This window comes from Pogona vitticeps, chromosome 4 (genome assembly GCF_051106095.1).
Source record: "Pogona vitticeps strain Pit_001003342236 chromosome 4, PviZW2.1, whole genome shotgun sequence".
NCBI lineage: Eukaryota > Metazoa > Chordata > Lepidosauria > Squamata > Agamidae > Pogona > Pogona vitticeps.
In genome coordinates, this window is record NC_135786.1 from 137,282,217 (window position 1) to 137,305,904 (window position 23,688).

Consider the following 23,688-nt stretch of genomic DNA (forward strand, 5'->3'; position numbering starts at 1 on the left):
GTGGGGGGTTAGAAGTGCCAAAATATACAATAATTGTGCTTGAGTATTAGGAAACATGAGTCTCTCAGGAATCAATTACTTCATAAATGGCAAACAATTATGAAAAGAAAGTCACTCATTGATAAACAGAGTCCAACTACCACAGCTGCAGACGTAGCGGTAGAAATTAAACTTTAGAAGGGTGGGGAAGCCTGGTGACCCACTGAAGAAGAGAGAGAATTTCCCCCTGAAATATCCTTGAAATTTCCACCATGTTCACTGCCTGTGGAACAGGATGAAGCGTTTGAAGGAAGACGGTATTTGACTTCAGTAGTTGCACCTCCACTCAAAATTGGATCAGACAGAACAAGAAGGGACACCTGAAATGTGGAAAGGAGAGTTAGGGGATCATGGGGCTACTATTAATGGCAGAGGCAGGGATGGTGATTTCTTCCCTTCCCTTTGCTTTGCTTGCCACCCTGAGAGGCATTAGCATGTATTTCTGTTGCAGAGTTTTGAATTGTTGATTAAATTTGTCTAGTTGCACAGCAGAAGTGTAGAGATTCACAGAGCAGAATTAGCTTCAAGTGCCACAAAGTTGACTACCCCTTTCTCATCAACTGGCACTTACTGTCAGGACTGGGGCCATGCTGAAACTATGCAACCTTAGTGCATGCAGGATCGGCCCCATCTCTCTGGGGTGAACTTCCCTAGAGAATGCATGACTGGGCCCTTTCCCTGCAGCTGCTGCCCAGCTCCTCAGGAGCGCCACCTGGGGAAGCTGAGAACTGGGCTATAGGAGAACAGGCTTTCCCTACAGACCTTTTGCCTCAGCAATGAAGGTCTCCAGCTGTGTTGTGATTCCTGCCTTGCCTGCTAACCTCCTTGTTCCTGCCTTGCCTGGTGATTGTTCCTGCTTTGTCTCTCCTTGCATCCCTGGACCCTGCTGCCTTGATACTTTTCTTCCTGGCTTCAACTCCTGGACTGTCTGATCACGATTCACATCGTCCTTCTACTTGGCTGCTCTTTGGACTCAAAACCCTTGCTGTATCAAGGCAGTGGGCTGCGGGGTTGTTTCTAACTTGCCTTGCTTTGGACTGGGTCCTGGTGCCTTTTCTACTGGACTCTAACAGTTTGCTCAGGCTGCTTGCATCCTGACAGGGTCATCATGTCCACAGATGTAAGCCATGTCATCCAGGCTCTACAAGCAGAAGTCCTGGCCCTGTGTTCCCAGGTTGCTGCACATCAGATTGTGTCAGCACCTTCACCACCAGCCTGGGCTCCAGCACCCCCTTTGCCAACCTGTTTTTCAGGGAATTCCAAGGAGTTGAGGGGGTTCATTAACCAATGCCAGCTTCTTTTTTATAATGTGTCCTGATGCCTACCCTAGTGAACAAAGCAAGGTGACACTGATGGTCAGTTTACTGTCAGGCCCAGCATTAGCCTGGGTGTCTCCTTTGTTGGAATCAGACTACGCCTCATTGGGAGGTCTGACTGTGTTTTTACTGGCTGTTGAGCAGATGTTTGGGGACACTAACCAGCAGCAGTCAGTGGAGTTGGCTCTGCAGACACTCAGACGGGGCTTCAGATCAGTGGCTGACAATGCAGCTGAGTTTCGCGGCCTCGCAGCTGATACTGCCTGGAATGAAGCGACACAGCATTTCCATTTCTGGGCTGGCTTGAATGCTGCTCTTAAGGATGAGCTAGCCCATATTGCTGTGCCTACTACCTTGAATGAAATCATTTCCCTCTGTATTAACATACACACTTGTTTCGTGTGAGTGCCCTGACTCTCGGTTTGAGAACAGCTGCCATCATGCTGTGGTCGGGCCTTCCCAGGGCAGGCTGTCATAGACTCTGGGGCTTCATCTAACTTCATGGAGACTGAGTTTGCAAAAAAGTTTCAGATCCCCTGCCAGCCCAAGCTGGTCCCTGTACTGGTGGAGGGATTGGACTGTACCCTCCTTGCATTGGGTCTGGTGGCACAAGAAATGGAAACTTTGGGGATGCTCGTGAGCTCTACTCACCAGGAATGGACTTCATTTGATCTGATCAGTACACCCCACTTTCCAGTAATTCTGAGGATTATTGCCTGGTTAACAGAACATGACCCTCCAATTTCTTGGGCCCAGTGAAGGGTCCATTTCCCATCTGCCTATTATCAGGAGAACTGTTTCACATTGTCCTTTTACTTGGCTGCTGTTTGGTCTCAAAACCCTAGCTGGTTGTTCTCTGCTTGGGCTGTGGGGTGGTTTCTAACTTGTTCTTGTGGTCTTGGCTCTGGACTGGGTCCTGGTGCCTTTTCTACTGAACCCTGATACTTAGAGTCTGAATAACTCACTTTGAAATATTTCTAACAGATCAAACAGTAAACTGATAAGGACAGCTGTTTTCAGCAAACAGACTTCAACAGACTCCATAGTGGTGGGAGAAAGCAGAGAAGAAAGATGGGGCAAGGCTCTCTTTGAATTCAGAGGCAGGGAAGGAACTATTGGTTAGGACTGGATAAACTGGTAGTTGCCCCAGTCCAGAAAGGTCTCCACAAGCCAAACCTACTAAAGGCAGCATGTGAGGTTGCAATAACTCCAACAATTTCAGCCACAATGTTACCCTGTTCTACAGGGATGGTATATGCTCATGTATATGTGTGACAAACATCAATTGCTAGGGAAGGAGAGACCTGTGAACTCCCTTCCTCTTTTTCTGCCTACCCAGCTTGTTCCACCCCACTTTCATGATGTTCAGTCCACATGGTACAGATATCTACATATTTGTACATATTTTGTGCTCAATTTCTAGTGTGCCTCTCCTTTGGGGTATTTCTGCTCATTTTTAGATTTGTGTGCTAAATTGTTGTAATGCCTTGTGTTTTTAAAAAATGCACATATTTTTTTCTTTCTGCATTCTAAACATATGCTATTTTGCCTCCGGGAAACACAGTGGCACAAGAGAAGTAGTGATCAAGGGCCTAATAGGCTTATGGCCTTCACTGAAGATAAAATTTGGAAGGCTTTGGAGATAATGTGGCAAGGTCACAAGACCTGTTTTAGGGAGGACAGTCCTTAACTTGAAGGACGATGGAAGGGCTGTGCAAGCCAAGCCTGATTTGAAGATTAAAATTAAACAAAGGAGGGAAATCAGGGGTCCTGAAGATGCCCACTGACAGAGAAGGCCTAGATAGCAGATGCAGGCACACAGGTAGCCTGCTCATGGTCTTCCCCTTTTGACTGAGATATATAGTCATTTTCTTTAAATTATAAAAATTATATCTAATTTTGGATCTGAACATATATATTATCACACATAATTCCAGCAAAACTAGTACCAACCCTTTGCCCCCCCCTTGTTGGTAACATGGTGACCCCACTTACTTCTATGTGGAAAAAAGGAAATAATGAGCTTCCAGGCATAACATTTTTACAGGATTCACTGCAGTATTCTCACACAAGGAAAAAGGCATGAAATATGAGCCAAGTATGAGGAAAAAAGTGTTAGAAATCAAAAGTGGGCTCTACTTAAACCTTGCCTTCTTTTCAGGTTCTTTTTTTGTGTGTGAGAGAGGTAAGCTGACAGGCAGAATTGCTTGTCTGAGAGATCACTGAAGAAGCTCTGATGCAACATCTGACATGTGAAAGCACAAACTCCAAAGAAACGTCAATGATATGGGGAACAATAAGAATATGTTCTGGGGGTGGGGTGGGCAGTTATACTATTTTTAAATGGCCATGGAGGGTTACAGTCATTCAATAAGGGGATTGTCAGAACAAAATATTAATGTGTCTTTCAAAGCAAATTGTGAGGGATACCAGATAAATTATTACTTGCTTGCCATTAACACATTTATCTAGTTTATTGCAACTCCCACCCCCACCCCCAGCCATGTGGCTATCTTAGATGTTCTTGACTTTTATTTCCCATCAACCCTGCCTGGATAGTTCAGTGGTTTAAGTATCTGGTTGGGAATGTGCCTCCTTCACAAGGGCTGGATTCAATGATCCACAAGGTCTCCTTTATCTCTACAAGTTCTAAGATGGTGATGGTTGTCTCTAACCATTGGCCGTGCTGTTCGGGACAAACATAATTTGTTTTGTTTCAAACCCTGCTTTGTAAAATAGTCTTAATTGAGTAGATCACATCGAACCCCCATATGGGAGCAAGCAAGAAGAAACTAGTGGCAAGTTACTCAAAAACCATTGTCCAGAAGTCTTTTGTCTGTACCTTGAACTGGCCTATTTTGTTTTCTCTGCTCTGTTCTGCCCTGCTAGGTCTCCTTGCTTGTTTTCTGTCTATTTCCCCTTACCATACCCCCTTATACCATTCCTGGCTTGCTGGGTGAGGGCCAAATCTCCCATTAACCAGAGTGAGGCAGCTGCCCTAGGCAGCGGATTCAGGATATCATGAATAAGAAACAAATTGCCAGTCATTTTCCCATCTAAACTGTATATTTCTGGCCAAGGAGGAAAGAAGCTATTCCCAATGTGGAGAGGATCGTGGTTTTCTTGCTTAGTTCTTCCTGTGTAGAATTAGGACTCAGGAGTCCTGGGTTCCAGTCCTCACTCTGCCATGGAAACTCACTAGGTGAGTAGCAATCACTTCTTGAACATCTCACGTGCTTTGAAAACCCTATTAGCATCACCGTCAATCGGAAGTGACTTGAGAGCCCAGAACACAGAGATGGTAAGAGCATATTCTCTTTCAAGTTCTTGGATCCCAAGAAGTCAAGGATGTAGAGGAGCAGTTCCCAGCCCGTCAGATAGGATGTATCCAAGTTCATTAAGAGAAAGTTGCATGCTGTATAGTATTCAATAGAGACAGTGGGTGAGCAAATGCCGAGCCTTTATTGCCAATCCATTACCCAGCAGCCATTATAATTTGTCATATATGCTTCACCTAGCATCAGCTGCAAAACAAAAAGCTTTCAGCTGAGTTTATCAGCCTACCTGGATGTGTCAGGTCAACTTCCATTTAACCCACTGTTCTGGTTCATAGGCTTCCGGAAAAATATGGTAGAGCCAATCAAAATTGATTTTCTTTTTCTTTTCTTCTATTTTTTTAAAAAAATCCTTCTCTTGAGAGAAAGCTGAAATTCTTCAGCACAATAATAATCACCTCCTCCCAACTGTTGCTATCTAGCAAGATTTCATACTCCTGTTTTAAATCCATACATCAAAGAATGTTAAATTATTTGCCACATTCTATTAATTGTGCCTAACATTTTATAGTGATGACATTACTTACTATTTTGTGAACATACATTTTGGGCAAAATGTTCAAAGTGTGTATTTTTTATTTACAAAGCAGCAACAAAAGGACACAACATTGCAAGTACTACAGGCATGCTCATTTATATATATATATACATCTCACCCTCCTGCTGCTGTGTAATTTCTAATTGGGAAAAACATTAAGGTAGCACTTACTCTAAGTGCACCCATAGAAAATTGCATTTCCAGATTGAGGTGTGATTCATACCTCTATTCAGCATTTTTACGACAGTCTTATTTATGAAAACATATGGCTGCAAACACAATAAGCATTTTTCAGTGCATGCTATTGACTTTGCATATTTCCACCTACATTCTCTCTAAGGAGATTTCAAAAATTACTGCAATAACAGTAATTCTTAAAATTATATTTATTTTGAGATGACAACCTGGTAAATATGTGATTATAGAGTGTTGGGACACTGTTCTACCCTTTCACTTTTATCTCCAGGGCAAATTCCATTGTTCCTTTTTCAGCATTAACCATGGCTTACCTTTAATCAGCATTAATTCTAACCATGATTAGCACTAGCAAAGCAACTATGTCAACCAACATCTGCAAATTTACTGCAGACCAAAGGTAGACATATGCCTTCTTTTAGGGGAAACAGTCCTTGATTAGAAAGGCTGTCAGAGGGCAGTTCTCCTTTGGAAGATATCCTCCATTTGAAAGACTGCCCATCCAGAGTGAGCACCTGGATAGTAGACTCTGTAGGCATACAAGTTACCTGGTGTTGGTAATCCCCAATAAGGTGAGATGGCCTGTAATTCTATGGAAATTCTAACAAATATTTCTGCTTTTTAGTGCTGTACATAGAAAATACAAATCAGTGTTCCCTATGTCCCATAGTTACTGCATAAATTGCACTACCTTTCTTGCTGCAGCATGCACTGAGTGGTGGTGAAGGGGAAAGGAATTTTTTCTTAGGTGTGCCTCTGTGTGAGAAGGAGGGACTTTCAAAGGCTCTGTGCTTCTTGTTATAATGGATGTTGGGTGAAATACAACTTACATAAGGGTAGCACTTAGAGAGAAATCCAGTTAGGTTCTGACAGTGACTTAAGTTAGTAAAATCAGGGAAAAACATTTTTCTTTCCATGGAACTTGAAAATATCTAGTTACAAGAAATGAGTAATGTTATATCCCGGCCGTGAAAGCCTTCGCGAATACAGTGTTACTAGTAGTTGCAAATTTACTTTTAAAGTGTAATGAATAATACCTTAGATACTTAGATGTAATTAGTAATACCTAGCTTTTCCCCCAAAGTTACTTTTAAAGGCACTTCAGAGATGTTTTGAGAGGCGTTTTACAGATTTATGCCACTCATTTAGCATTACTAAATGGATCCTTTGGTTTTCTCTTTTGGTTTTCCCTTTTATAACTTTCCAAAGTACAGTATCAGAACTGGCCATTACAGAGGACCCTCTACTTACGAAATTAATCCTTATTGGAATGGTGGCTGCAGGTCAAAAAGTCTGTAGGTCGAGTCTCCATTGGCCTACAATGCATTGAAAACCGATTAATCCGTAACCGGCCATTTTTGTTCCATTTTTGTTGCATTTTGGGTTTTTTTCTGGTCTGTAAGTCGATTCTCCGGCTGCAAGTCAAACCTAAATTTTGCAGCCAGAGAAGTCTGTAACTCAAAAAGTCTGTAACTCGAAAAGTCTGTAAATTGAGGGTCCGCTGTAGTTATAGAGTATTTCCCTCCCCTCAGTCTTTCTGGCTTGTTAGTAATAAAGTGCAGCACAACAAATTACTTGCTTGATTGGAGCAATCATAACACTAATAGCCACCTGGCTGCCAGTATGTAACGAGTAACAAAATGAGATCCTTTTAAAATGTAACATCCCAAACTCTACTTCTTCCCTGTATCCTCTGCATCCCCTCCACATCTGGTCCAAAGGATTAAGGTATTCTCCACAGTAGACTGGGGTTGAAGAGGCAGAGGAGGGAATCTCCCCAGCACTGGATTCTGCCCTTAAAGTTTAAATACTGATTTGGATGGTCCACAGTGCATGAAAATAATATATTATTTTGTTTAAACTTTAAAATGAGATTGTTAAGGCAAACAGTCATTATAATCTTTCAAGGCTGGGTCAACAAGAGGGCTGAGCATAACAAATTTGTCTAAGGTTATGCAGTTAATACATGGCAGAGAGGAAGTTCAAATCAGCTTTCCATGCTAGGAAAACTTTTCATCATGTGGCTAATTGCGTTTTTTTAAAAATATTTCCAACAAAAGTGTCTTAATTTTATGAATCATATTTTGTGAGTCATTATTTTCATTTATAAGGAATGATAACAGCAAATTATAACTGATTAATCCTTTTGGCATTATCCCCCTGTATGCCATATCTTAAAAAGAAACAAACTTTTGCAGTCAGTAATGGGAATTTCACCTGCCCTGCATCTCCCACCTGATTATGGGAATTATCCTGAGAACTTAAAGCTCAGGTGTCATGTGCCAGTCACCTTTATTTATTATGTATGTATCCTCCTTTCCTCTAAATGAAATACTGAGCCACTGGCAGCTTTAAGGCCTATAGATCATGCATCTACAGGCTTACATACAGAGGGCACAATATATCAAATAATGAAAGGAAGAGAGGAGAGAATTCTGAGTTTCAAAAGGAACCCATGGGCTGTAATCTTCTGAGGTTATTTGCTGTGAATACTGCACCTGTGAAAAAAAGTGATGTTGGAATGATAGATATTGACTTAAAAGGAATGATAGATATTGACTTAATCACATTTACCGTAAATCGTCTGTGCTTTAACGGAGATTTGAATGCACATAAATGACACTTGCACAGCCTGAGTTAATGTTGTTCCCTCTATAATCATGTGTCTCTGGATACATACATACATACATACATACATACATACATACATACATACATACATACATACATACATACATACATACATACATACATACATACATACATACATACATACATACATACATACATACATAGCTTGGAAAAATATTACTTTTGGGGGACAAGAATATGGCTATGCTGGCTGGGGAATTCTGGGAAGTGTAGTCCAAGAATGTGACATTTGCAAGCCCCAACCACAGTCATCATACTTTTTAACATGGATGGAGCTATATGCACACTTACTGGAGAATTCTACCAAATGACTTTGGAACTGTGAAGCAAAACTGTAATTCTTAATCTATTTGCAGGATGCAATATTTGAGAATCATGAAAGGCTGCTTTGTTCTAATAAGATGTCTAATAAAGGATTGTGATTGTGTTTGTACACATGATGCTGGGCTGCAGAAGGACCACATGCCCTTGGTAGAAATTTATTGGGGGCAGGGGGCTGATGCTGGGTAGGGCAAAGCCAGAGGAGAATGGATCCAGAATAAAAAATGGATAGACTCACCCCTTTTTGTTTCAGTTTTTCTTTCTTTCTCTCTTTTTTTTTCTACAGATAGATTGAAAACATGTTTCCTCATTCCCCTTGATTTAGGCTCTGTCAACCTGATGAGATACCTCAACGAGGAACTTTGAAGCCATAGGAGATACCTTAACTCCAGATCAAATTGAGACAAAGGACTGTCTGATTCTTCAGAGAGACACGTAACAACATGTCTAGTGTTTCAAATTCCTTTTTAGCAGTATGCATTTAATCTTCAGTAATTTGTCTAATTTTCACCATTATGCGAACTGCATAATGTTACATTAAAAGGACCATTTTGACTAAAAAAGGTCAACCTTTGTGTCAAACTATTGGCATTTTTGGGGGCAAAACATCATTCCTGTCAATGCACGAACCCTATCAAGAGTATTGGGATTAGAAGTCATTCATTCCTTACTACATCAGATCTTTGCTTGGTCTGATGCAGTAAGGCAGCCTCCAGTTTCTTATAGCCATTATGTTCACAAGGAGTGAGATGCCAAGGCTTGGTTTATGAATCAGCACAGCACAACTAATCATGTATCCTTACTTATAATTAGACTTGCCACTTCCATTTTCTAATGCAAATCAGCCTGTCCATAGGAAGTTTGTGGAGCCAGAAGGAAGAAATTCAGACAGTTCATATGGTTGACTAAGATCACCACCAGATCATCTCAAAAGTAGCAATGTGAATCTTGCAGCCCCTTGGCCTTGGAGAGAAAAAGAGAAGAGGGGTTCATACTTGCCCCCTCTCCAACCAGATTTCTCCGCACAAAATGCACAGGATTGTTACAATCCCTGCACAGAATGAAGGATCATCAAGCTGTACAGAGCTGGGCTGTTTCCTGTGCAGAACAATGGGCAGAAAATGGATGAGTAAAGATAATTAAAGGGAAAATAAGGCAGTGGGGCTTATTTTCACAAGCAAGTCGGAAATCTCACTGAGGCAGGGGAAAGTTTCAGCAAGCATTTTGTGAGTACTCAACACATTCCTACTCTAATGTTTTGTTCAATCTAAAAAAAGTGGTGGATGCATAAATAAGTGTATGCTTTCACTGGGGACATGATTTAAACTGGTGCATGATCTATTGTAGCTATAATCTTCTGAAACAGAATATTAAGTTAAATGAAGTAGCATGAAAGTATTGAAGGGTGGTAGAAGATGTATTGGCGTATGTGACTTATTGGCTTTATTAGATTTATGTATGGCTTAGGGAAACAAAGCAAATCTCACTTCCAATATGATAAATAGGAGCATGTCTAAAAGTAACATGGAGCCAAGTAAGCCTGCCTCAGGTCTGTAAATACAAAAAGCTAAATGTTGCCATAACCTTCTGAAGTTACATTAAGTACCTATCCTGATAGATTGTAAGAAATATTTCTCCTGATGGTTTCCATTGCTTTATCCAAGAGGTCCCTTCTTGTGAAGATTAAGAAGCCTCCAGGAGATGAGAATCAGTATGATAGACCAGCTAGGATATGAAGCCTGAGCATTCAAGATTCAGGTTCTCTCAAACCTGCCTCAGTAGCTACTAAATTTCATCAAAAGAAGGAGGAATATACCTAAACAATAGTACAGTGGTGCCTCGCTTAACGATGTTAATTGGTTCCCAAAAAAACATCGCTATGGGAAAATATCGCTAAGAAAAACACCATTTCCCATAGGAATGCATTGAAAACCGGTTAATTCGTTCCAATGGGACTCAAATCTACAGTTCAATGCATTCCAATGGGGGGGGAAATTCACCAAAAATTAACGAAGAATCAGAACAAAGCCAAATTAAGTTTGCAAAGGTTTTACAAGGTGCACTAACTATTCCAAGCATTTAAAACAGTTTTTGAACATTTTAAGACACTTTAAAAATAGCAAAAACGGAACATCGCTAAGCAAAACAGGGGACCTAAACTGTCATCGCTAAGTGAGGCAAGGTCCCGAACATTGCTATGTGAAATTTCCCCATAAGGAACATCGCTAAATGGAGCACAAAATTTCTCCAAAAACCTCATCGCTAAGCGATACATCGTTAAACGAGGCAATCACTAAGCGAGGCACCACTGTAACTTATTTTATATGCTCTCTAGCTAATTGCTAGGATTTTAAAGGTATAATCAGAAAACATTTATTACTTCCTTCTTCTGGAGCAATTCTAGGAATATGCAGCTTGCCCAAGGCAACAGAGGCTGCCTTTTCTCCTGGGAGATGCAGTGGGGAATTGAACTCTTGCCCAATGGTACCACAACCAGGTATTCCAGCTCATGGAGCCATGGAGCCAGCTAATTAACAATATTACTTCAATGAATGCCAAACATCCCCACTACTTGGCTCTAAAGTAGTAATTGCCCTATATGACCTAACCCACATTAACATTGTGATTAGGGTGACAAAACGAAGGGGACGGTGTTCCAGTACATATTTAATAAAATACGGTGGAGACTTTCAAATAGTTCAGGATGTTAAATTTGTATAAGTGAATAAGGCCCCTGTCTGGACTCAGGGGGAGTTGGGGATACCTGTGTCGTTAACTCTTTGTACCTATCAAAATTGCCATGTAATACGGTGAAAATACAAAACACTTTTACAAGTGAATTAATTATATGGAACAAAAATATGATCATTTTGCTTTTCCTGTATCTCTATTAGCTGGCTGGATAGCTGAGGTTTTTAGGAATCTAGCTGCAGAGGCAGAGGTTGGAAAACACTTTATAAATGAGACACCAGACAAGTGCTGGAGAAATTGTAGTTCAGAAGGATCACTGGAATGTAGGTGGATCTGCTGTCCAAAGGTCAATTCATTCTGGCATGATGTAGCAGATTAGATGAGCAAGTTAATACAGCAAGAGACAGTCCCTAATGAAACTTTACTGTTGTTCTCATTATTTAGTGGAGAGAATGAAAATTTATGTGGTGATCCTTGTAATGGCCGCAAGAATGTGCTAGAGTGTGGAAAATGCTTGAGGACTTTATGTTCAGAGACATTGGGATAGGATATGGGTAGCAGCAGAAATGGAAATACTGACTGCACACTTTAGACTGCTCAGAGGAGAAATAAAAGAAGACAATTTCAATAAATTGTTGTACCTTTTGTTGATTTTTGTTGTGGAATTAAATGGAGAAGATGACATTTTGAGAAGTCAGCTACAGGTATCCTGTCTTCTAAGCCTGTAGGAATACATGCATTAATGGACTACACAAATGGAGTGTGTTACTTGTACAGATGAAGCTATTGTAGTGTATGCGATTGTATGGGTAATTGGGTTATGAGTCTTGCATTATAATCTCTGTTACTGATTTTGTTTTTCTCCCCCAAGGATTGTCAATAAAAGTTATTTTAAAAATAATATTAAGATAATTTAGAACAGTTTAAAACACCTTAAAAACACATTAAAACACACATAAAATAATAATGGAGATCAACAGCCAAAATCAAAGCTATTCACTGCTCTAGCAGTTGTTAAAAGCCTGTCGAAAAGGAATTGTCTTTACCTGATATTAGAAGGAGAAGAGGGAGGGGGCCAACCTAGCCTCCCATGATAGGGCATTCTATAAATGTGGGAACAGCCAAACAGAAGACCCCCTGTTGAGTTCCCACCTATGGACGCAGAGGGAGGGAGATAAGGGATTCCCATGAAGGTGTTACAGCCTGATCTACCGGCAGATATGGTCCTTTAGACTTCAGCTTCTGAGACATCAACATAATGGAACTGGCTATGATGGCTCTGGTCACAAAGGGAAGAAAAAACACACTGTGTTAATCTGTCTGCACAGAAGAATTATCTTGATTGTGCATTCATAGTTATTGTTGTTCTACGCTTCTGATTTATGGGATTCCTAACAGGGTTGTCCAGATATATGGCATGTTCAAAGACGATCTGTAGCATTTGCCTCATTCTAATGGGTTTCTGTGGATAAACAGGCATTTGAACCAGTTCCCCTGGATCCTAGTCCCTCATTCTTTCCACTTCACCACACTGGCTTGCTGATACTACTACTACTACTACTACTACTACTACTACTACTACTACTACTACTACTACTACTTATCATCATCCTCCTCCTCCTCCTCCTCCTCCTCCTCCTCCTCCTCCTCCTCCTCCTCATCATCATCATCATCATCATCATCATCATCATCATCATATTATTATTATTATTATTATTATTATTATTATTATTATTATTATTATTATTATTATTATTATTATTATTATTATTATAACAGTGACTCACTCTCTTACCACGATTTAATGACTGATTGCAAAAACAAAGTATTTAAAAGACAGAGTAAATGCTGAATTCCCACTCCAATGTCAAGCTATAAAATGATACCAGCCCTTTTCTAGGGTGTGACAGTCTTTCTTTATACAATCGGAAGAGGCTGATGCTGGAAGAGTTGCATTTCTACTTGACACACATTGTCTGCTGCCGCACCTGCCTTGTCAGGCTGCAGACTTGCCAACACTGATATATCAAAGAGGTCGGGTCAATAATGCTCCAACATAAAGTAAGTAGGACAGGTTCAAATAGCTGTACGTACAGAGAATTCTGCACTGAGCAGTAGTGGGAAAATCTGAAGTAAATTCAGTGGCAGACCCATTGATTTTCTGACTTTACCCGAGACACTTGTTTGTTTATTTCTTGATTTGGAAGATGTTTGTATTACAGTCAAAGCACAAGATGAATGGAAAGGAATTATGGACACTCTCTGTTAGGATATTCTGCTGTGGAAACCTCACTGGAACATAGGACCACCCTTGCAAACGTCTTGCTTATTTCAACAGAGCCTGTGTCATTTGGCAGACAGTCCTGATGAATTTGAGAGGTTAGCTCACTCCGACACAAAGGGCTGGAATAAATATTGTAGTCATATGCTTTTCCACCATGAAATTCCCACAAAGCTATAGTATAAGTGTTAGCAAATGGAGGCCTCTGGCCAACATCTTAAAGCCTAAAGGGGGATATAACGTGTTAATCTAGTATAGTAAGGGTTCCTGATCAAAGTGACTACCCAAGATAGCCATCATTTTTCATTTATCAAATCTTACTAATTTGCTTTTTGATTATTCATCGTAAATTGTTTACTAAATTATGGTTTGCCTTAGGGCAACTTCCAATGTAAAACCACAAAAACAAAAACACCAGCCAAATGAAATTACTAGAAATATCCATTGATTTTAAAGGGGGCACTTAAGCTAGTCCTTAAAGAGTGGGGCATGATTGTCCTTATTGGTAGCAAAATCGTAGGTAATAATATCATTAGTAAAACAACACATTGACTTTAGTGAATTTCTACTAATCACCTTTGGCTAAAAGAAACTTCAATATGTAGAGACATTATAATACTGTACTAGATTCCAGATGTAAATTAACATTGTCTCTGGAGTTCTGGGCCATCTCACTGCCACTGCTGGAAATAGAATGCTAGGTTAGATAGATTTAGGTAATTTTTGCAATTAGGAGTTTTGACACCTAATTGCTCTACCCTGATACATGAGAAGGAGTCCCCTAGAAGAAAAAGGAGGAGAATATAGTGCCTCCAAATAAACAGAGAGTTTATACTTTCAAGTCAAAGGTATGCAAATATGGATTGCAGTTTAACTTCCTAATATATTGCATCAGTAAGTTCACATGTATACTTTGGTGCCCTCAAAGTTGTTCCATCCTAGTTACAAACCTGATGCATACAGCAAGAGAGTCTTAAATCATCCCTTGAAATCATCCATTTAAAAAGTGGCAGGGCCAAAAAAAACAAACAAACAAACAAACAATTTTTGAAAGTTCATCTTACAGTCAATATCAAATGTTTTTTCAAAGAAACAAACCAGACTTTCCCAAAAACAAACAAGAAAATAACAAAAAAAAAGAGAAAAGGAAGAAAGAAAAATAAAAATAATAAAAACTAAAAACTAAAAAAAGAGGTTATCCTTTGGAAATAAGAACAACATAAGAATCAACTCCTCCTAGATCTAATCCAGACAAGAGACAGTGTCCCTTGTTTCTAGAGATTCAAGTGCTATAGATCTACAAGGTTGTTATTTCTTTTGCACACCCACCCACTTCTCTTTTTTACACATAAAAAACATTTGTTGTTGTTGCAAGACCCCTGTGGTTTCTTCCTAAGGTCAGCCTCATTTCAGAATCCACCTATCCGTTCCCATCCAATTGCTTTCCAGTGCTTACTGTAGCCTTCTCCAGCATGAAGAGTGTTAGCATTGCAGGGAGAACTACCTTGTGAATCTTACCACTCATCAAGAAGAAATCCAGAGCTGTCAAAAAGCAATAGGTTAGAGAGTGTGTATGTGTGTGCTACTAAAGCGCGCACACAAGACAAATAGGCTTGATACTTTGCTGCACTGTCAGTAGCACTCTGGGGTTATTAGAAGCGCTTCTTTATGCGCCGTGAGCAGAACAATAGTGTAGAAGGAATGATTAAATACCAGCTCTCTGAGAAATAGACATCTCATTGTGGCAGACCCAGGCTCACCACTGGGTGGTTTTGATAAAGGCAATATGAGTTGATAACTGATACATTTTGCCAGCGAAGTCATCTGGGGATGCTGACAGCTACCATGGTTTAATAAAATCATTAGAATGTAAATGTTTTTATTGCAAAATAAAGAGCCTCCAGCAAAGTTGACACTATCGGAGCTCCCTCCGCTGAATGAAAGCTCCGATTAGCATTCAGATGATATAATGATAGTCTGGTTATCTTTATTAAAATTTTTCAAATCGAGTCTTCATTTTGCATGATTGAGTTTTAAACAAATGCAATATCCAGCTGTATGGGAGGTTGGCCGGGATACACTCAAAAATAATTAAAGCATACCTTTTATTTTATTTTATTTTTTAAAGGAAAAAAAACATCCATTTCATAAACAGTAGATTGGATTTACTATTTATAATATGACAATATCTTGTTAGCTTTGCATAAATACAAGGATGTCAGAGTATAATTATTGAAAGTTTACAACTATACAACATATGTTTCAAAGTGCTGGATTCAATTTTCTGAAATGTGATGATATGAGTCAGTTAGTGAAATATAATCAAAGTATATATCTTGATAGTCCTTCTTAATTCCACAGTCAATTCTCTTATCCTATAATTGATGGTAAAAATATCTTTGCCTCTAAGAGAAATGATACAGAATGGCCAAATATTCCACCAGTAATCAGACATCCCAAACTATTCCCTGACAAAGAAACAGAAAAACACTGAAAAACTCTTCCATCATTTAAACTATTGTTGGTTAGCTTGAAATAAGCATGTCAAAGATCTGAGACTGGAACTTAGCCTAGTGATTTATTCAAAACAGTCCCTCCTTATGCCTCAGAGCTTCCTCCAATACTGGAGAAGAATAAAACTTTTCAAGACTCTCATACTACCTGATTGTTTTGTTGTTGGGCGAAATGTGGAAAGTAGTTGCATACAGCAGAAATAATGGGGAAAATAAAGATACAGAGATCTTTGTAGATACAGGAATTCTGAAAAGAAATGTTTTATTATAAATAGAAAATGCTCTGGATGATTTCTCCCTGCCATATTTGAAGTTCCACCACAATACATAAGTTGCATCACTTTATCTATGCTAAGATATCAGTATCACCACTCAGTTACTATATGTTAGTGACCACAGATAAGGTAGTGAATAAGTTTAGCCCTTTGTGCATTTTACTTTCCCTACTCCATTAATTATACCCTCCCACAATAAATAGCTACCTAGCTACCTAGCTAAATAGTTAGCTAGATAGAGTGGGAGGCTATATTCTCCAGCCAACATGATCAGTGATTGATCTGACTGAGAGACTCTGAATGATGTAGCCCAAAAGTGATTTTTCAAAGCCCTGCTATAGTTCTTGCATTGTTTCACTGCCACTGTAGCATAGAACAAAATTCATAGCAAAGCATGGAAAAGTTACTTTTTTGGATTACATCCTCCAGAATCTCTCAGTCACTGACTATGCTAGGTGGAACTGTTTAGGAAAGTAACTTTTAACATCTCTGCTGCCCAATTAATAGAAATACATCAATCTCCTGTGCTCATTTACTGAAGTGTAAGAGCCACTATCTAAGAACTATCTCTGGAGGCAAAAAATGTTGAAACTCAGGCTGTCCTACTTTTGATGCATCATGAGAAGGCATAAAGAAGGCAAGAATTCTCTGGAAAAGACAATAATGCTGGGAAAAGTGGAGGGCAGCAGGGAAGGAAGAAGACCAAAAATGAAATGGATTAGCTCCCTAAAGGAAGCCACAGGCTTGAGTTGCAAGAACTGAGCAGAGCTGTTGAAAATATTTTGGAGATTGCTCATTCATAGGGTTGCTACAAGTCAGAGGCAACATGGCACATAACAACAAGAGCCACTAAAATGTGAATATTGGATTTCTGGAAATAGGTTTTGAATGATGATAAGGAAATATTACTGTTATTTGATGAAAAGGCTAATTCTACATTTATTTGTCTTAGGGTTCTGTTTTGCCTGCTTGAACAGCTTGATCAGATATATTCCCTACTTAGATTAACAACAGCCATAAACTCAATAAGTTTAATAATCAGAATCTCTAATAATTTATCCTCCCACTCCTTCTCTGTTCTTTTTATTTATTTATTTATTTTTATTTATTTGATTTATTTTTTATCATTCCTTTTCTCCAGGCAGGACCTAAGCCACAGCTAATGTCTCAAAAGCCCCTCCAGCAACCTACAATTGTAAATTTATTTATTTTTTTAAAAAAGTCCCCTTTGGGCTCCCTTCAAAGACACAGAGAAAATGTTCCTATGTTTTGACTACCTGCCCTTCACATCTCTAAATATTGTTCAATTAATTACAATAGTTTGGACCACTAGAAAGCATGCTGGAGCTTCTTCAGTGCCACATCATTTATGTATGATTTTTTTTGCTGGGGTTTGGGGGAGGGACTATGGTCCAGGGAGGAGTATGTATGGCCCCAGACCTCTAAAGTAGTGGCTCCCAGATGTTCTTGGACTCCAACTCCCAGAAATCCTGGCCAGCACAGCTAATGGTGAAGGCTTCTGGGAGTTTTAGTCCAAGAACATCTGGGGATCCAGCACTAAGAACCATTGCTCTGAAGGCTGCCTGCCTTTGCATTGGAGTAACACCTGGTACCAACAATATCACACCTCAGGAATTTCTTTGGAGTGATATATAGGCTTGTGCAACAACCAGAGGCTGTGCTAACAGTTTGTGAAACTGCTGCTGAAACAAGTGCAGCACTAGTTTCTGGTCTGGAACAATTTATGAAACAGCTTTTGAAATGACTTGTACTACTGCTTCAGAAGCCCATTGGAGCTGCTGATGGAACGGCTTGTGAAACAGCATGTGAAAGGGTTGATAAAAACACTAATGTTGTGGGTTGTAATATAGGTTCGTGCAACATTTTAGGAGTGTGGAATCGAAGTACAGAATTTCATATTGTACAACGATGACAACAAGGCTTTAGGAAGCAACAGATTGCATTTTATCTTGACAAAATCTTTCCACTATATGGACATTATTTGTGTTATATTTACAAATTAAGGTATACAAAAGCTGATAAATCAGGTAAATTGTGATGTTATACATGAGCTGCTGCCAATGAAATCAGTTGTACTACCCCTTTTCCCCAGGAAAACTCTATAAGCAAGGAACAGCCATACAGAGCAAGGTTTAGATGTCCAGTATAAGTCTGGTCAATGAGCCCATTGCCAGAGCAAGAGTGGGAGAAGACCAGGCAGTCAAGGTCCTTCATGAACATTGAATGAATGTCCTTTGATAACTTTGCTCCCTGTTTCATTAGAGCAGACTCTAGGTTCCCCTTGACATTTAGTCCAGTTCTGTCCGACTCTAGGGCATGGGGCTCATCCCAGTTTCCAAGCCATAGAGCCAGCATTTGTCCACAAATAGTTTTCCATGGTCACGTGGCCACCATGACTAGGCACAGAACACCGTTACATTCCCACCGAGGTGGTACCTATTTATCTACTTGCATTTTTACATGCTTTTGAACTGCTAGGTTGGCAGGAGTTGGGACAAGCTAGGGGAGCTCACTCCATCACGTGGATTCGATCTTACAACTGCTGGTCTTGTGACTTTGCAGCACAGAGGCTTCTGTGGTTTAACCCACAGCGCCACCACATCCCAAGAGCAGACTCTGAGACCAGGGGAATTTTGCTGATTTGCAGTGAGCTCAGAGAAAGAAAGCAAAGTGGCTGTCCAATGAGGCCTTACAAATAGCAGAGAAGAGAAGGGAAACAAAATGCAAGGGAGATAGGGAAAGCTACAGAAAATTGAATGCAGACTTCCAAAGAATACTAAGGAGAGACAAGAGGGCCTTCTTAAATAAACAGTGCAAAGAAATAGAGGAAGAGAATAGAAAGAGAAAAACCAGGGATCTGCTAAAAAAATTTGGAGATATCAAAGGAACATTTTGTTCAAAAATGGACATGATAAAGGACGAAAATGGTAGGGACCTCACAGAAGCAGAAGACATCAAGAAGAGGTGGCAAGAATACACAGAGGAATTATACTAGAAAGATTTGGATATCCCAGACAACCCAGAGAATGTGGTTGCTGACCTTGAGCCAGACATCCTGGAGAGTGAAGTCAAGCAGGCCTTAGAAAGCTTGGCTAACAACAAGGCCAGTGGAGGTGACGGCATTCCATTGAACTATTTAAAACCTTAAAAGATGATGATGTTAAGGTGCTACATGCAATATGCCAGCAAGTTTGGAAAACTCAGCAGTGGCCAGAGGATTGGAAAAGATCAGTCTACATCCCAATCCCAAAGAAGGGCAGTGCCAAAGAATGCTCCAACTACCGTACCATTGCACTCATTTCACACACTAGCAAGGTTATGCTCAAAATCCTACAAGGTATGCATCAGCAGTATGTGGACCAAGAACTCCCAGAAGTACAAGCTGGATTTTGAAAGGGCAGAGGAACTAGACACCAAATTGCTAACATGCGCTGGATTATGGAGAAAGCCAGAGAGTTCCAGAAAAATATCTACTTCTGCTTCATTGACTATGCAAAAGCCTTTCACTGTGTGGACCACAGCAAACTATGGCAAGTCCTTAAAGAAATAGGAGTGCCAGACCACCTTGTCTATCTCTTGAGAAATCTATACGTGGGACAGGAAGCAACAGTTAGAACTGGATATGGAGCAACTGTTTGGTTCAAAATTGGGAAAGGAGTACGACAAGACTGTATATTATCTCCCTGCTTATTTAACTTATATGCAGAATACATCATGCGGAAGGCTGGACTGGAGGAATCCCAAACCAGAATTAAGATTGCCAGAAGAAATATCAACAACCTCCGATATGCAGATGATACCACTCTGATGGCAGAAAGTGAGGAGGAATTAAAGAACTTCTTAATGAGGGTGAAAGAGGAGAATGCCAAAAATGGTCTAAAGTTCCACATAAAAAATACCTATCATAACCACTGGTCCCATCACCTCCTGGCATTAGAAGAGGAAGATATAGAGACAGTGACAGATTTTACCTTCTCGGGCTGCACGATCACTGCAGATGGTGACAGCAGCCACAAAATTACAAGACGCCTGCTTCTTGGGAGGAAAGTGATGACAAACCTCGATAGCATCTTAAAAAGTAGAGACATCACCTTGTTGACAAAAGTCTGCATAGTCAGAGCTATGGTTTTTTCCAGTAGCAATGTATGGAAGTAAGAGCTGGACCATAAAGAAGCCTGACTGCAGAAGAATTGATGCTTTCGAATTGTGGTGCTGGAGGAGGCTACTGAGAGTCCCCTGGACTGCAAAGAGAACAAACCTATCCATTCTGAAGTAAATCTAGCCTGAATGCTCACTGGAAGGACAGATCCTGAAGCTGAAGCTCCAATACTTTGGCCATCTGATGTTGGGAAAGTGTGAGGGCAAGAGGAGAAGGGGACGACAGAGGACTAGATGGTTGGACAGTGTCATCGAAGCTACCAACATGAATTTGACCCGACTCTGGGAGGCAGTGGAAGACAGGAGAGCCTGGCGTGCTCTGGTCCATGGGGTCATGAAGAGTCAGACACAACTTAAGGACTACACAACAACAGAGAAAGTAGGAAAGAAAGATCTTAGCAATTCTGCATTATTAGTTTATGACACTGCCTGGATTAGACAAACCCACTGAGAAGGGGTCTGTTGTCAATGGCTATTAGCTATTAGCACCTCCATTTTCAGGAGCAGTGTATCTCTGATAACTAGCTGCTGGGACAAATAACTGGGGGTTGTTACCCATTATATATTGTGAACTTCTACAGTCTACCTGGTTGGCAGCTTTTGGAAACAGAACACTGGACTAAATGTACCTTAATCTGATTTCAGCAAGGCAGATTTATGTTACTGTAGCAGAGGTTATATGCATAGCAATAAAATGCTGGATTGTTCCAATGATGAAATTCCTCTTTGTAACCTTATAATAAATAGAAGGGGAATGGAAATCCCACTTCTCCTCAGTAACTTCTTTCTATAGTCAAAGCTTTTAAGACGTAAGCATTCGAGCAAAGTGGAACTGTTACTAAATTCTAGCAGTTTATAAAACAGAGCTTAAAATGGAAAAGTCATAAATGTTTACCCAGTGGGTTGAGTTGCATTAGTGAGCATGTGGCATCTTATGGTAATTTGTAATTGGCCTTCTCTATGTTAAATTAAAAGACTTTTATACAGGACGGCCTGAGCTTGTAAAATATATCTCCCCTCCCCTCCATTGGACAAGAAAGGAATGCATTCCTGCATTCCAGCACTTATATTGTAAAACTATTGAAGACAATGTTCTGTGCTTCCATATGTATATAGGTGGGCCTCAGAAAATAATATGCAGGGCAAGTTCTGGAGACAAGGGTTTTCTTTTGTGACAAAAGCCAGGGATAGCATGTGGTTGGGGAGGTGACCCATCCCATAGTATGTGTGAGAGCATAAGATACCTTCTCTGCTTCATCCACAGACTGCCAGTACGACTATCCATGGATAGTCCTAAGAATGAATTGACAATGCTGGGTCTAGGAGTTCACCCAGACTATGCACCTCATCCTTAGCAGAGATAGTAGCCTCCCCAAAAGGGCATCCAAACTGTAGACACTAGGGGCACCCACCCGCAGGAGCTCTATCTTATTCATATTCAGTCTCAGCCTATTATCTCTCATCCATCCCAGCATGGCATCCAGACAACGCTTAAGGGATGGGACAGCATCCACTGCAGAAGGATGGAAGGATAGATACAACAGTGTTTCATCAGCATATTGGTGACACACCACTCCAAATCTCTAGACGACCTTCCCCGGAGGCCTCAAACAGATGTTGAAAAGCAATGGGGAGACGATTGATCCTTGAGCTACTCCACAATTAAGAGTCCAAGGAGTGGACACCATCTCCCCAAGTTGCATTCTCTAAAGATGATCCTCAAAGAGGGACTGGAACCAGGACAAAGCCAGGCCATCAATCCCAATCCCCAAGGAGGGTAACATGATCGACAGTATCAAAGGCTGCTGAGAGGTCCAGATAATAGCTCAGCCTGGTGGTTTTCGGCTTTGCTTATCTGGTTAGTGAAGCATGATACTGGACACAATTTTTGCAGCTTTTAAGTTAAATTCTGCCGGGGCCCACCTCCAGATGTTCTTCAGCCTATTTTGCTTCACCACCTATAGTTGCTGGGTATACCAAGGGGCAGGACAAGCTCAGCAGTAGAGAGGGCATTTGCATGCAATCATGTCAGCTGCCTGGGTCACAGCAGTGTACTATCTTTCAACCTGGGCTTCGACAGGAGCGTCAACCAGTTCAGCCAGTAACCCACACATTGCATCTTGAAATCCAATTGATTTCAATAGCCTGAGAGGGCAAAGCATCATAATGGGCCCCGTCTCCCCATGGGAAGAGAGTGCCACTGAGAGGCTGCGTTTAATCAGGTGGTGGTCAGACCATGACAGAGGGACCATCACTAGATTGGCCACTCTTGGGTCACACTCTTCCTGACACATTGAAAATGGCAGGTCTAGTGTACGTCTTACCATATGAGTGGGAGAACTGACATATTGGGACACATCAAGGGAAGCCATGGTTTCTAAGAACACAAGAACTGGCCCAGTTACCTCATTCTCAGCAGGGATACTGAATTCTCCCAGAACAAGTAGTCTGGCAGACCTCAACAGTTCTGTGAAGAAGAAGCCTGCAGTTTTGGAAAGCAGAGTGCTGGGTTGTGGGGAGCTCTGTAAACCAGCACAAACCCAGTTCCTACACAGAGTTACATTTAATAGTTCAACACTTTTTTTAAAGCAGAGCAGATATCTTGCAGTCCATTATCTCTTCCATGAACATAAAGGTAATTTTCTCCTTCATATGGTAGCTCTAAATAATGTCTTATATCACTAGACAGATTCTCTAATAGAGTGAGAAGGGGATACACTTTCCTTTGTAACAGACCACACCTTGGCTTTTTGACCACTTGGAAAGCAGAATACAAAGTAACTACCTTTAAAAGTACCTTATAAAACACTAAGAATGGGCGTGAATCTGCCAAGGGAGGATCACCACACAATGGTAATAGACCAATTTATATTACGCTTAAGGGGATTTCAGGGAGCTAGCCAGTCCATGCAAAAACTGCAAGAGCTGGAAAGGGCTGAGGAAGATTAATCACCACCCCGATGCAGATCTGGGGCATTAGGTGAAAAGATAAATGCATAAAATACTGTGTCAAAACCCATGGTGTGGCCCACACCGTAATTCCAGGTCAGTAATTGAACTCCACTCTAATTATTCTGGAGAGATAATATTAACTTACAGTTGAGTGTGAAAGAGAAAGTCCATAATTCATCACTCGATGGGGCTCCTCATCACATTGGGTTATTGAAATATGATGGCTCCCCTTTTATCCTGTCATAATGACAACTGATGTGCTTATTTTCTTTCTCTTTGCCTCCAGGGGATGATGAAATAGTAAGCAAACACTTTTTAAAAAATCCTCAGGAAGAAACAACAGTTTATCATGCTGGCTTCATCTCTGAAAAAGTGCTTGCAAAAAAAAAAAATCAGTTTCC